This window comes from Periplaneta americana, chromosome 2 (assembly GCF_040183065.1).
Source record: "Periplaneta americana isolate PAMFEO1 chromosome 2, P.americana_PAMFEO1_priV1, whole genome shotgun sequence".
NCBI classification, from domain to species: Eukaryota; Metazoa; Arthropoda; class Insecta; order Blattodea; family Blattidae; genus Periplaneta; species Periplaneta americana.
Window position 1 is genome coordinate 175,198,895 of NC_091118.1, and position 16,825 is coordinate 175,215,719.

Sequence of the window (16,825 nt, forward strand, 5' to 3'; positions counted from 1 at the left end):
ACTCATAGGCCTACATATTAAAATTCTTCTCCGCTAAAATTCATCTAGTAACTTTAGGGAGCCCTCTTTGAACAAAAGTTACTAGATTTGTAATAAAAAATATCTAAAAAAGAATTCTCTGATAAAAATAATTTTGACAGCCCTTTAAATGCCATGCCTTACAGCCTTAATTTAAAACAATTTTTAAACATATTTGTAATCAGAATTGAACCAAATTCATTTGGAGTATGAATATACATTCTGAAATCGTGAAGTAGCCAATATATCCTTTTTTTAATTATCATGATTTTCAGTGAAGTCTCCCCTTAAAGCGTGTATAAATAATGTTAATAAAAAAAAACCGCCGGGCAATTCCACGCAACAGAAACTACAGTCATACCAGGCAAACAACAGATTTGTTTTCTAGTACATACACTAATAACACAGTTTCTCCATAATATGGTCTAATATCAGATAAACTTTAATTTATAAAATTATACATTTCTGGCTCTACCTCAGAAAATGATGGAGAAACTTATTATCACTATTTTCATAGACAGATGGGGTTTATCATCCCCTTTAAAATGATGTGTCTGAAGATAGGATTGCAATGAAATTCGAAAGTGAGGGTGAAGGGGTGGAATAGAAAATTGAATCAGCAGCGGTTTTGAACTTCCCCCTCGAAAATTATATCGACGTTTTTCCTCAAAATCGTGTCTCCTGCACATCTAAAATGATTCAGGGTGGAAAGTTTTGAAATGAACACACGGTATGAATCAGGATAATATAAACGATGATACTGTCGATGCATCATGAAAATATTCTTCGGTTCCCATAGCAACGTGGGCGATGTATCAAACATCAAAACGCCACTGACTCTCAGGACAGCATTCTACATTATCATGTGGTTAATTAGTTTTTAGGCAAGTGGTAGCACTGTAATTTACCTTCAAATATGCAGCAGGGCGTTCCCTGTCGACTACACCCCTGAGCACGTCGCCTCTGTCCCGCTTATGTTACATTTATGTGAGAACGCAGTAGAACTGATTACACTGTAATTAAAAGCTGTCTTTGTCATGAAGTGAAACTTTTGACAACTTATCATTACTACCGCTATGAAAGTTTAAACGACATGCAACCGGTCATTAATTTAAGATAAACTGTCTATACTTTCGTTTTATATAGGAAATTAAGGATTCCTGCCATTGCTAAACAGATGTCGAAAGCTTAAGACGTCATGGAGGTTGAAATTATTCTTGCTTTGTGCGATGCTACATCTTTGCAAGCTATAGTCCGGATTAGCTTACTTCATACCCTAGGGGTGAACCCTAACCATTTTTCTCCCATTACTACATATGCTAGTGGATTGTGGTGATTTTCTAGTTTGCAGGTTGAATTTTCTTTTGCCAACTTAGTTTCGAATTTCGATACTGACAAATACTACAAATGGTAGTAATTTTGTAACTAGTATGTTGGCAGCTGAGACAAATATCGACAATATTTGTCGGTACTGGAGTTCCATGAAATTGAAATTGTACTAGATTTCTGAGCCTGTTACTGGACACTAGTGAAATTTGAACATACTAATAATTAATTAATACATAAGAGTTATTTTATGTGTTATAATTCAAACTATAGTCAGGTAAATTTTCGGAGTTAGTACTTATAATTTCATGTGGTCAAACAAAATACATTTTTAGGTTAGGTCAAGCGAGGCAATTGTTTATTCTAACCAATTAATTTCTATTGCCAGATAAAATACTTGACATTTTGATCCCTATCTCGTGTAGTTTGCCTACGAAAATATGTTACAAATTATTGAATAAGTAAATAAATAAATAAGTAAATAAATAAATAAATAAATAAATAAATAAATTCTCTTAAGAATAAAGTTTATATTTAACATTAAAATACTCGGAATTCCAATCTCGGAAATGACACATTTGTTTTCATAAACGTAAAGGTTAATTTTTGGTTCTACAGAATTATCTGTTATGGTTACCATTGGTTATCAATGGAGAAAAATTCACTCCGGCAAGAGGAACAATTTTTTATGTACGAAAATTCATGTACATCCACCATTTTTCCGCTAGGGACGCTGATACGGTGGAGCGGTTAGGGGTCTAGGAGCGCTCATCCTCAATGATCAAAAGATCTTTTACAACGTTTAAGATATGATAGATGAGGTCAAGAAGAAGAGCTTTTTAATGTAGTTACCAAAATTCATGTTACATCGACCGATTTCCCGCTAGGGTGGGTAGCAGCTCTACGTACTAAGTACCATTTCCACGAAAGAAGAGTTCACATGTTTAACTTACAGACGTTGTTCAAATAGTTCGCCATTGACTTCAACACAGAGGTGGCATCTGCGTGCAATTGAATGTCTGGCACGTTCAAAAATGCCAGGAGTTTCCGCGATGACCATTGCAGCTGCAGCAACACTGGCAACCAATTCTTCTGCGGTAAAAGAAATCCATCGGTGTTAGATCGGGAGATAGAGGTGGCCACTGTACAGGCCCACCTATTCCAATCCAACGACTGGGAAATCTTTCATTGATGGAGTTCCTGACAGCGATGGCATAATGTGCAGGAGCACCGTCATGCTGAAATCATAGTTGTTGCCTGAGTGCCAGTGGAACAGCCTCTAAGAGTTGTTGGTAAAACATCACGTACAAATAGATGATAATTGCCACCACGTAGTCGGTTGAGTAAAATGTAAGGCCCAACCAGATGATCGCCTAGAATGCCAGCCCATATATTAACTGAAAATCTGTGCTGAAATGCGCTCCTAGCCCCTAACCGCTCCACCTTATCAACGCTCCTAGCGGAAAAAGGTCGATGTACATGAATTTTCGTACATAGAAAAATTGTTCCTCTTGACCTCCCCTAGCATGCCTCAAACGTTGTAAACGACCTTTTGTATCACCTACATTCGCTAGATTTTTAATGACCACATGGCCACTATTGCAATTGCAATATTATTATTATAATATAAAATAATATGTTTCTACTTGCTAACGAACTGTACCTTCTATTTAAAATTTTTTCGTTAAAAAAAATAGTAGATTTATTTCGGCAAGGGAGCAAAATTTTTATTTTGTTGTGCTGTTTTTTTTTTTCGTAAAAAAGAACTTTGTTATATTGAAATATATTAACTTTAAAATATGTGAGAAAAAGACAGAGAACACGAAATAATTTCGTAATACTGAATATTTCGTTACAGATTGGTATTCGTTATATCGACAGTCTGCTGTAGGCCTATAGAGCGCACAATGGACCAATATAAGCTTAAGGGCATGAATTCGTCCCGCATCCGGTCGGAAAAGTCAAGCCAAGACATCTTGTAAACAACCAAATGCACGTTAACACAAGTAAATTAGTAATGGCATATTTTTTTTTTTACCGGAATGCTTGTAATACTGCCTTACTTCGCACAAGAGAAAGTAATACAGTTATGTAAAAGGTTTCCACGTGCCTCTTTGTTGTAATAGGTAAGTACTGTTGACTGGCAGAGTTTCACGCAAACGAGGCAGCTATAAGAGTTACTGGCGGTAGCAAAACGAGAGGGCGGAGTCACTAGTGGAGGCAAAAAAGTTTCGAGACAGTAAATACGGTTAGGAATCCATAACATCTTCAGCTTCAGACGAATTCCGCAACAGAAGCGTGACCTTAGTACTTGTTAAACATCTCAAGAAAACATTTCTTAATAAAAAGAAAAATAGCGCCTAATTATAGACTTCATTCACCACAATTCACGCTACACATAAACAGAATTACATATGCATAGTGGCATCGCTCATTAGATCCGTCAGTCGATCTCTTTCCTTGCTAGAAGAACTCTGCCTAAATTTCTAGGGGTGCAGTTTTCAGATTTTACATTAACTTTGCAACGCGGATGGTAGTTTTACTTTAAATTGGGAGATTCATGAGGAAGTACAGTGTGTATCAGATGGTTCTTTCAGACGGGCAGACATTATTGCTATTAATGGACGCTTAAAACGGGCTCTTTTTCTTAACCCTACTATCCGTTTCGAAAGAAACCTAAATCAGGCCACCGAAGTTGATATTAAGAAGAAGTCTATACAGGGTGTTTCAACAATACGGGGCATAATTTCAGGTATGTATTTCCCACATGTAGACAATCAAAATAGTTCATTACAAATGTGTCCGGAAATGCTTTATTTCCGAGTTATGGCCTTCACAACATTGAAATTCACCGGAACGTTTTTCTTCCCGCAAGTCGTTGCCGTCAAAGGAGACATTAAGAGGGCACTCTGACAGTTCATTCCGAGGCGAAGGTTACATTCAGTGTTGTGTAGGCGTTAGACTGTGCGACATATATTCAAATCAAGAGCTGGCAGAGATACACTTCATGTACGGTAAAGCGGACGGCAATGCTGCGCTGGTTCGTCGTTTGTACCAGGAGAGGTACCCACAGCGACAATGTCCAGAATACTTGTGGGGCCATTTAAAATCATTGGTTTATTCGTCTCCGGTGCCTGATTTGGAATCCCTTCGGAATCGAATTGTGGCATGTTCTGAGGACATGCGCAATACTCCTGGAGTTTGGGATCGTGTTCGCAGGTCAATGAGACATCGATGTGAGGTCTGTATTCAAGCAGGAGGTGGACATTTTGAACATCTTCTGTAATGACAACGACCTGCGGAAAGAAAAACGTTCCGCTGAATTTCAATGTTGTGAAGGCCATAACTCGGAAATGAAGCATTTCCGGACGCATGTTGTAATGAACTATTTTGATTGTCTACATGTGGGAAATACATACCTGAAATTATGCCCCGTATTTTTGAAACACCCTGTATATGAACCTTATCTGCCGTATCTTTCTCAAAAGTACAACGTCCCTCTTAAACAATGGCCTGTCATTGGTTTGCTGTTTGGCAGTAGAGGTTCTATTACAAAATTTATATGGAATTATCTTAAGGAACTTCACATTCCTTTTGATTATGTAATGTCTGTTCTTATAATTAATATTATCAAGGAACCTCTTCAAATATTACATCATCATCATCATCATCATCATCATCTCTGTTTCAATTAATCCACTTATATATTTGCCTTCAACAATTAACTTTCTTTTTTCTTTAATGTTTCAAATCACATTATATTGTACATGTTTATTGTATTCAGAACCCTTGTGGTGACTCAAATTCTTTGAGCTGATGTCTTTAATGAATAAATAAATACTTCTATACAACAATTTGTACATTTATTCAATCGCAAACTCATTGCACGGCAGTGTACTGCACAGTAAGCCTACTTGGGGGCAGTACGTAAGGGATAGCCTCATCCCGACCTGCAACGTCGTAAGTCATTATATCGAACTTGGAATACATCTTTACAAATCATAATTACAGAAGGATAGGACCCATACGAGTCTATTGTGCTATAGTAGGCGTTCTCAGCCTGGTGCTCGCGAACATTATGCTGCTCTTTTAATATATTGTTCTCGTCATGCGAGTAAAAATATGCTCGCGAGCACGAACGCTCCTGAAGTCATTTTTTCAATTCAAACTTTGTTGTACAGCCAGAACAAATAATGTTTCTTCCATTATACTATTTTAGTGACCTAATAGGCCTTCTCGTATTTCATGGTATATAACCCCTTTCAATTCAGTGTGGACTTATTCAGAAAAATGAAGATTACTGGAGAAAATAATATGGCTGCTCCTGAGGAACTTCAGTTGATAGATTTCCAGTCTTCCTTAGCGCTGAAATATTTCTTTTAAGAGGAGAAATGTAGCCTTTGGGGGGGGGGGGCAGAAGATACAAAAAAGCTCCAAATAATGCGGAATTTCTTTCAAATGTCTGGCTATGTTAGGAACAACCAACCTGTGTCAAAAAAACTTTCTCACTTAAGAAATAACTCAAGAATAAACATTCATATAGTCCTAGTAAATCTATTCGAGTCCACCGCTGTGGAGTAACGGTTAGCCATCCTGACTATAAGTAAGACTTTATAGTACTATTAAGATTTGTTTGACATGTTTCATATTTCTAGCTGTGAAGCGATGTTCGAATAATACCATGCAATGTAAATAAATACAATACAATAGAAAGCCCTTGTTTGATACATTTAATTTTAGGACGCATGTTTATTGGACTTCTTTCTTTGTTTGATGAATACTAACACCTCTCAAAATATTGAATGTTTTTTTTTAATGGAAATCACATTGACCATGTCCTAAGATGTTGATGAACAAATAGGCCTACTCATATCTCGGAAGAAATTTTAATTTTAGGACTCATGTTTATTAGATTTTATTTTCGTTTGATGAATATTTCCACCTCTAAAAATACTGAATGTTTTTTTTAACAGTAGCCTATGTATACCGTATCTTTTTAAAAATATGCGATATGCTATTTCGTTCGGTGCAAAAATGCAGGTTAGTACGAGTATTTAGATATCCTGTTGGAAGCTGACTTTTTCCTTATTGTACATGTTGACGGTAAGCAGAAATATTGGTTTTTCATTCTATAATTTCATTCGTTGTATTTCGTAGTTTGGACTGTCACTTTCAGAGAGGAACATAGGTTAAGGGTGTTTGAGAATAAGGTGCTTAAGAAAATATTTGGGGCTAAGAGGGATGAAGTTACAGGAGAATGGAGGAAGTTACACAATACAGAACTGCACGCATTGTATTCTTCACCTGACATAATTAGGAACATTAAATCCAGACGTTTGAGATGGGCTGGGCATGTAGCACGTATGGATCCAGAAATGCATATAGAGTGTTAGTTGGGAGACCGGAGGGAAAAAGACCTTTAGGGAGGCCGAGACGTAGATGGGAAGATAATATTAAAATGGATTTGAGGGAGGTGGGATATGATGATAGAGAATGGATTAATCTTGCTCATGATAGGGACCAATGGCGGGCTTATGTGAGGGCGGCAATGAACCTCCGGGTTCCTTAAAAGCCAGTAAGTAAGTAAGTATGTAAGTAAGTATTTCGTAGTTCTTATATCACCAATGAAGTTTTAAGATGTGAATCAAGTCAAGAGTTGTAGGCCTGCTTTCTTTCTTTCTTTTTTTTTTTTTTGCGAGATGATTTGCTGTTGTGTCATGTTTCATACAAAGTTTTGTTCTATTGTTTGCTATTCTGACATGTTGTTCATAATAATCTGGTGTTATTATTTTTTTTAATCTCTTAGCTTTGTTGTATGAAGAAAGCAGTTCTAGATTTAAAAATTCGTTCTTCTCTGTTTAAAAATATATTTTTACTTACCAATTGTGCTGTATAATGTGTAAATACATTGATAATAAGTGGCAGAACATTTTTAATTCAAGTTCAATTAAAAATTTAAACAGTTTTTTTTTTTTTTTTCAGTTTGCCAATATTTAGTAAAATTACAGCTGCCTCCTTTTTGCTGCAAACCCCTCAATTATAATGTGCAGTCCTGTAGTAAGTATGCAGCTATACGTATATTATTTCAACCAAAACATTTATGCAACTTGTTTACTAGTGGAAATGTAAGCTTTGCTTAGCCAGAGTGGCACCAATTACAAAACACTGTGACAAATGGGACCAATATGTGCATAAATATGATGTTGATAGATCAGGTTACGTTACTTAGGTTACGTCGTGCTCACTTTCGTTTAGATAGGATTAGCATCAACTGTAGCATTCAGTGACAAATGGGAACAATATGTTTATAAATAGAACAAGCAGTGTAAACAGATTAGATTAAAGCTGAGGGTAATTCTTATTTCAGCTTTTGTTTAAACTCTCGTTCCACATTTGTAACACAGAATGCAGTGTTAGCGACACTAACTCGTCCTTCCTAATTGGTAATCTCTTGTCACTGTATTAAGGTACTAATTTGTACGTGAAACTCTACATAATGTGTTGTATAAAATTAACTTAAGAACTTATGAATTAGGATTAGTACTTACTGGTACTTGTAGTAGAATATGTGGCACCATCGCGAAATATGAATGAAATTCATGTATAAAGCCAGCAGTTGATTTTCAACTTTAATTTTTTTAATTTAAAGAATTACATTAATTTTTCGAATAAAAAAAACATACCTTATTCCCAGTTTAAAGGGTTAAGTACAGCTTACAGCAGTAAAATTTTAGAAATATTCAACATTTTTTTCCTCCATTATTGTATCTTGTACAATAATAAAAATTAGTTTGTGTAAAACACTGTCATTCTGCTATATGAAAAAAATACTTTACATTTTAAAAAATTATTTACATTTTACTTTTTAAAATTCAGTTCGCTGTGCAGTAGTAGCGGCCGGTGATCTAAATCCTCGGTGAGGCCAGATGCAACTAGTTTAAGTGCCTCCGATAGAAAATCTTTATTTATGATATTAATTATTATTGTTGTTATATTATTAACATCATTATTACTGTATTATTATTATTATTAGTCTATTATTACTAGTAATGAAAAATTATAATTTCACTCACCAAATAAGCTGTTATGCTGCGAGTTTCAGTGATTGTTTCAGTGTGATGAAGCAACCCATATTATGTGTTGAAATTACCCTTTCTTTCTTTCTTTCTTTTTATTTTTTTCCTTTGACAGCAACAAACAAGGCCAACAGAGAAGTTTATTTTGCACCACATTACCACTTAACCATTTATGTTTCCCATACCAAGATGCAATAGAAACTCGCGTTTTAAGATTGTCAGAAAAATTGTCAGCGATGTCGTAGGCATCTCGGTCGGCTCTCTCTTTATTTAAAACTTCCTTTCTTTCAATATTATTTCTTCTCGAAATAGGACACTCTAACAATGAATTAACTATACCAGCATTATTTCTCGCATTTGTTTCTGTTTATATTTTTCCGAAATACATAACAACATTGGCCCAGATTCACTACTGTACTACGAAGTACAACAGTACAACACCCTCGCTTAAGTCATAAACTAAGACATATACCTTATTTTATTTCAAGGAGTGCAGTTCGGTGGCTCTTTGAATACTCACTTACAGATTTATGACTTCCTACACAATTCTGACAATTCCATCCTGCCCCCTCGTCCCAACATTGCACAGTTGCCACAATCCTGGTGACCTTCGAAATTATGCAGTGAAACTGACGGGATTCTTGAAATTCGGAAAAGATGCGGCAACTCTGCCTCCACGTGGATTTGACGGGCACCTGTCAATTCTTCTGAACGAGGATTGTGATTGGTTACTAACAGGAGAAGACAAGATTTCCGTCACAGTAAGGAAGACATTTATTTATGACAACCAATTAGTAGGGGGCAGTAGAAGGTCTGTCGGCAAAGTCCTTTCTATGAAACTGCACTCCATGAAAAAAAATAAAGTATAAGAGGAGAGAATAGAGTGGATCTCTGCCTGCCAAAGAGCTGGAATGTTTGTTATTTATGGCTATTTAGGAAGACAAGTCACCTTATTCCCACCCCACTCTACTCTTGAAGCCGGCCCATGGTTGAGAGGAGTGAAACCTGACCAGGCCAGACGAATTGTGCCTCAGTTACAACGTTTAAAGCGCAACGTCAAAAGCCCGCGAAGGCAAACGAAAATGCAGAAGCAGACCCGGCACGAGCGATTCTGGCCTCAGGAACAAATTTTACTGCAAAACAGGTCTATATACATCACAAGCCAGACCCGGCACGAGCGATCCTGGTCTCATGAACAAATTTTACTGCAAAACAGGTCTATCTACATCACAAAGTTTTCAAATGCTTCTACAGCGATATATGCTTCATTCAAATAACTAATACATTACATAAAAACAAAATTTGATTCCAGTTAAGCCAAGTGACTGAGGCCCGGCCTCACTTGCCTCAGTCAATCAGTCGCCACTGCAGTGCAGTGATGAAGCGTTTCCTACATAACTCAAAAACTATCCAATATTATGTGATGAAATGTTTTGTGTTTATTTATGCATGTCATATCTACAATATGATGCAAGATCACTACTCTACTTTTGATAGATTGTCTGATAAAAATAAATTCATTTTAAAAAATGGTTAATAATCAGTACTTTCTTCTAACACAAAATAAAAAAATATATTATTTATTAAGGAATGTGGTTGAAAGAGCATGATATTGTAAACATGAGTTTCAGCAATAAAATAATAGAAAGAGAACATGAAAAAGTTAACAAGTTTATGAGTTATGAGGGAAACGCTTCATCACTGCACAGTAAACTGCCACCATTTTGAATCTTGAAAAAGAAATATAAATAATTTTTTTTTTAATCTTAAAAATATATATATATTTTTTCATATAGTAGAGGGACAGTGTTTTACACATACCAATTTTCATTATTGTACAGGATACAGTAATGGAGGAAAAAATGTTGAATATTTCCAAAAATTTTACTGCTATAAGCTGTACCTAACCCCTTAACATTGAAAGGTCCACACCTGTGGATTAACGGTCCTCGGCATCAACCCCTTTGATTTGATTACCTGGTTGGGTTTTTCCGAGGTTTTCCCCAAACAAAAGGCAAATGCCGGGTAATCTTTTGGCGAATCTTCGGACCTCACCTCATCTCATTATATATCTCGCCAAAATATTGTAAAAAATTGCACAAAATTGTAAAAATTGTAATTGTAATATTGTAAAATTTTGACTTGTTCCACATCTTAAAGCTTCGTTGTTCATGTAAGATCTATGGAATAAAATGAATGTATGAGCGCGTCTGGCCACGAGTTCCAGTGGCCGATAAGGTCGCAGCTGGGGTTTTTCCGGGGTTCTCTCGTTTCTTCCCATATTTCGCATCTACGCGTTCCGTAAAGATTTCTCAATTTCGTCATCATTCCATAGCATTCCCCGATCGCCGGATGGGGATTGGCCTGTGGACGAGGGGTGTTGCCTGCTCTACACCTGGGTACACAGAGAACCTTAGTGCAGTGAGCCGGTGTGGGTTTGGGAATGCGCCTAGCTTGAGGGTTAGCGCAATAGATCGTAACAGGTCGCAGTGCTGGACCATAGTGCCCTCCTTCCATAAATTCCATTCCACCGTATCAAAATGACCAGACCGGAGGTCGAATCCAGGCCGCCTGGATGGAAGACAAGCACGCTAACCCTGAGCCATAGATGCGGCCACACTCTGTTTCGTTTTGTTGGTAGAATGACTTACTAAGTAGGGGACAGCCACGGTTCGATTTCCGATAAGGCGGTCATTTATCTCTTCGCCACAGCTTCTCCGTCCAACCAACCTGTGAGCTGGACGAGGAATAACTTCCCCACCAGGATAAAGCTCTGCTGTAATTTTCCAACGTTGTTTTATATTTTGGGGTTATATAAGAAATATATTTAACCTTCTTCTTCGTCAGGAAATTAGTTATTGCTGACCGGTTCTCAGAAAAAAAAAAAAAAAAAAAGAGTTCGAATTCAGATTTCGTGAGGTCTGTTGTAGAAGAAAATCTACATATGAGACACGTTCTGTTTTAGCTATTTTAAATTCCATAATTTAGCCCAATCTCAGCACATTCATGTAGACAATGCGACTGTGGAGTGGGTTTTCTTGTGGGTAGACATTGCATACACACCAACATTTTCTCCTCTATCGACCTATTGCCAGTCCATTTTCTCAGAATATGTATATCTTGCTGCTGAAATGAAGTCAAATAAAGAACATTTCATTCCATAATTGCTTCTTTTGATCACATTTTCATGTCGTCAACTCTATACATGTTGAATAAAGTTACAGACTGTGTTCTTGACTTGAACGATATTTTAGGTCAAATGGACTGACAACAGTGATACGAATATATAATTCAAACGCGAAGAAAGAGTAACAGACATTCTTGTTACATCCGTACATCACATAGCAAGCAAACGCAAGGATTGCTACAGTCACATTATTAAAAAAAAAAGATTTGATAAAGTTTTAAGGCATTTCCTTATTAAATCATTTAATAATTTAAAAAAAATAGTAGGCTACTATATGAAACTTGAAAATTATAATGTACAGAAGATTATGGTTTATTTCCGATAATTAAAATTGTCAGTTTTTGGGATGTCTGCAATATAGTAATATTTTCAGTTTAGTTTTTCTTTGTGTGTAATAATGTAACATACAGGGTGTTTCTAAATTAGACCGACAAACTTTTAGATAGGATAGAATCAGCGTTGTCAGACAGAGACTAAACGGAGCGGAGCGCTCCACTAGACTGGTTGCGTGCTCCGGTGTTTCCACAGACATAAGCAAGTTCACGCTCCGATCTAGCTCCACAACCGGTTTTGGAGCTTACAACTCTGACACTACTGGCGATAGATACTGTAACTTTCTTTCATACACTTTTCGTTAAGAAACTCATGGGCTCGGACGCTTCGTTTCAGTGCAAGAGGGGTTTTCATGCTACCACCCAGTTTGTTTAATCTCACAGCGCAGTATCATTCTTCGATCCGGTTTGTTTATTCCCTGAGTTCGGTATCATGCATTAACCCAATCTGATTACTACCTAAGATCGGCAAGTTTGTTTACTTCCATCAGATCTGTTGACTTTTTTGTGCTCGGTATCATTCTTCCACTTATTCTCTTGACTCCTTCTCGGTACAGTACAAGTCTTTCTTACTTATGAAACATTCCATTTTGTTAACTTCGGCAAACCTGGAACGTTACACACGGAATGAATTGGCGGACATGGATTTGGCTTACAGGGCAGTATTTGGTTCTATTCGTTCGGCTCAGAGACTGTATCAACAAAGGTTTCCAAATCGGCGGTTCCTCCTCAGAGTACATTTACTAGCATTCATCGCAGACTATGCGAACAAGGCTCATTCGATAGACGAGCAGAAGATCAAGGACGGCGGTGTTCTGTCCAAACTCCTGAGACCGAGGAAGCTGTGCTGCGGTTTGTCGAGAATAGTCCTTCGGTGAATACGAAAGCTATCGCTCACCAATTCAATAATAGTCATTGCACGGCCTGGAGAATTCTGCAGGAACAGCTGTTGCATCCTTATTATCTTGCAAAGGTCCATGCTACTAAGACAGGTGACTATCCATTGCGACAGAAAGTTTGTACTTGGTATTTGAACCAAACTGCAGTTCAACCACAGTTTGTAACCCTGTGTTGTTCACAGATGAAGTACGCTTCACACGTGGGATTGTTTAATTCCGTAATTCACATGTAACCTTTTGCCGCGATGACTCACAGCCAATGTCCTAGTTCTTTTGTAGCATCTTTATAAAATAACTTTGGTGTCATGTATTGTGATGTTCCCTAAAACGTAATATCGTAATTTACAATATCTGCAATAACTTAACATTTTCACCGATTTGTTGTAATATCTGTAATATTGTTACCGATATAAATAAATAAATAAACAAATAAATAAATAAATAAATAAATAAATACAGAGCCATTATTATCAATGGTCCCAGAAAACCGGTCGCACCCTATGTGATTTCCGGTGCGCGCGTAGCCGTTTCTCCCGTGCAATCGACCTCCAGTAGCCACATGGCATTCAGTGAGCTTTGAAGTCGTGTTATGAAACTCTCAATTCTTCAAGGACAACGTTAATGTATAACATTTAGTGATTATTGTGTATTTAGGTAATGCCTAGCAATAAATTCTCTTTGCGTGAACGTGTGTATATGTACAATACATACATAAAAGGCAGAAGGTCGTGTGTGTGAAAACAATACGAAAATTTCGAATAAAGTTTCCAAACAGGGCTGTTCCTTCTGCCAAAACAATTTGACGACTCGCAAAAAGATTTAAAGAAACAGACTCAGTGAAGAATCGAAAATCAAGCAGAAAACGTAGTGTTCTTACAGAAGAAAAATTAGATGAGATTGGTGAAAGATTAGAACATACCCATCAAAAATCTCTAAAGCGTTTAGCACAGGAAACTGGAATATTTCAGTCTTCTGCAAAAAATGCAACAAAATTATTGAAACTGGGCTCCACGGAGCCTCTAACACTCTGTGATTTTTATGGGGACATTAAAAGGTAGGGTTTATAGGAAAAATCCTCTTTCTATAGATGAACTAAAAACTATATAAGAGAAGAAATCGAAGCTATCAATGATGTGGAACTTCAGAGTGTTGTTCATTCGTTTATCAGAAGATGTCAGTTGGATGTGGCGGCAAATGGCCATTTTCAGCAACTACTGTGAGCATGGTAAGTCAAAATTATTCAACATAATATTGTTAGTACTGTTATATATTGGAGAAGCGCTGGAGAAATGGTTACGCGCTCACGGAAACCACGCAGGGCTTGGCCGGCCGGCCGGCCGCTGTTTCTGGGACCATTGATAATAATGGCTCTGTACTTCATTCAAAATCGGGAGTAACTTTTTACACACTCGGGTATTTCCATTAACGTCATGGTCATGTATTTTCGTAATACTTGTAATAACTGGCATTGATGTAGAGTTTTGTGATTATGCAATAACGGGACATGGTCACAGTTTTTAGTGATATCTATGTATATTAAAAAAAAACATTGCTATCGAGTTTTGTGATATTTACAACAGCGAAATATTGTCAAGGTCTTTTTTTAGTGATATCTGTATTAATGTAATATTGGTATCGAGTTTCGTTATGTTTGTAATGACGAAACATTGTCATAGTAGTCCACACCTGTGGAGTGACGGTCAGCGCGTCTGGCCGCGAAACCAGGTGGCCCGGGTTCGAATCCCGGTCGGGGCAAGTTACCTGGTTGAGGTTTTTTCCGGGGTTTTCCCTCAACCCAATACGAGCAAATGCTGGGTAACTTTCGGTGCTGGACCCCGGACTCATTTCACCGTCATTATCACCTTCATCTCATTCAGACACTAAATAACCTGAGATGTTGATACAGCATCGTAAAATAACCTAATAAAATAAATTGTCATAGTATTGTGTGTGCTTATGTGTGTGTTTCATATCTGCAATAATGTAACAGTGGTGTGAGTTTATAGTAATATAACATTGACATATTTTCTCATGTGCAGTTTCGAATAGTGTTAATCTAGACAGTTTAGTGAAGTTTTCGATGTAAGCTGTTATATTAGGTCAAACAACTGCTAGCAAAAAATAATTCTATAACCACACTTTTCGTTATAAATTAATGAAAGTTTTGTAATGTGTCTTGGAGTTCAAGATATTAATTTCCATGGCTCAGCTACTTTGACATGCTTTTTATTAAAATTAAATACCAGCATTACAAATTACTGGTAACTTTAGATATGCAAAAAATACAATTAGGAGAATGTAGACAGTGCAATGCGAAAAAAAGTATGTCCACGATAATCCGCTTAGAGTATTGCGGTAATATATTGCTTTCCTGTACCCATATGTACCAAGTAAGTTTCAATTTCGTACCTTTCACTTCTCATTTACGTGGAAGTCTAACCTAAGATCCAGTAAATAGAATGCAACTGCTCTGGATTAAAATAATTACTATACGTACGAGAGTATAATTTTTTCTAAACAAGCATAATGTTGCCTAACGTACGACGACAGCGGCTACAATGACGACGATGATGATAAAAATACAGGCTATAATACATCAATATTTCTTGACACGAAAAAATATTTCAACGAACTGGAAAAGTCTTACAAAACCTACGAAAAGGACAGCCTTTATCATTGCTATATGCGCTTCTTTCTATTCCTCATCACCGAAAGTTATTACTACAGGCCGGATTTTATATATGAAAATAAGAAATATGTAGCTAAAAATGGCAAAATATTTAGATAAATATGTAATAAATAAAAAATATGTAACTTACATCTAAGCTTTATTAGATGTATTTTCGCACTCTGATAAAAAATTACAGTTGCACATGTGATTCAACCTCATTTAATTATTGTCTGAAGGCGCAATTAATAATTAAATATTTTTCCATATTTTTTGCGGCCATTGATTTGTCCCGTCCATGTATTGTGGGTCCCTAACACCACGGCATGGCGCGTCCTCAGGTTGCGGATCGAGGAGACGGCCTCCAGATATGGAGGGTAGCTGTGAATATATTGAATAAGCAGTAGCGGACAGCCGATTAGGGGTGGTCCTCCAACTTGAGGGTTGGGCGAAGGGCTAACAACCCATCACCGTAAAAAACAGCTTGTTACGAATCCTTCAAATAAGCCTCGGAATGGGACTGATTCTATGGCACGACCACAGCAAACGAATAAGGTTTTGAGATTTGATACTTGGAGTGTTACAAGTCTATATAGAAAGGAGGGGTAACATTAGTAGCAAAAGAATTAGCTAGATATAGAATAGACTTTGTGGGAGTACAGAAGGTTAGGTTAGATGGGAAAGGCATAACACAAATAGGAGATTATTTGTTGTATTATGGGGTAGGAAATGATAATCACCAAATAGGAAAAGGGTTCTTTATTCATAAAATTATAAAATCAGCAGTAGAAAAGGTCGAATTTATCAGTGATAGGTTATCGTATTTAGTACTTATGGGTAGATGGTGCGATATCGTAGTTATAAATGCTCATGCCCCTACAGAAGAAAAAGACGACCATATAAAGGAGGCCGGAGGGAAAAAGACCTTTAGGGAGGCCGAGACGTAGATGGGAAGATAATATTAAAATGGATTTGAGGGAGGTGGGATATGATGATAGAGGATGGATTAATCTTGCTCAAGATAGGGATCAATGGCGGGCTTATGTGAGGGCGGCAATGAACCTCCGGGTTCCTTAAAAGCCAGTAAGTAAGTATTGATTGTCTCGTCAACGGCAACTCATACGTAAGAATCGCCAAGTTAAGCTCTAATCGTTTTCATTGCGTCAATGTAGCAGGAGTTCAAATAATTTTTCCGTAGTGTTGATTCATCCGGAATATTGAAGTTGCAATAATTGCGTAGGAATGCTTATGTAACATTCTGTACATAGCTCCAGGAGCTACCTACTTTTTGTAATGGAACGATTGGTATCTCAGTTCCA

At 37.0% G+C, this 16,825-nt stretch overlaps 1 protein-coding gene across 2 annotated transcripts in view; it reads right to left on the minus strand.

Annotated features, from left to right (window-relative positions):
* The window catches only part of ken (ken and barbie), a 139,629-nt gene that overhangs the window by 94,923 nt on the left and 27,881 nt on the right, over nt 1-16,825 (minus strand). The window lies entirely within an intron of this gene.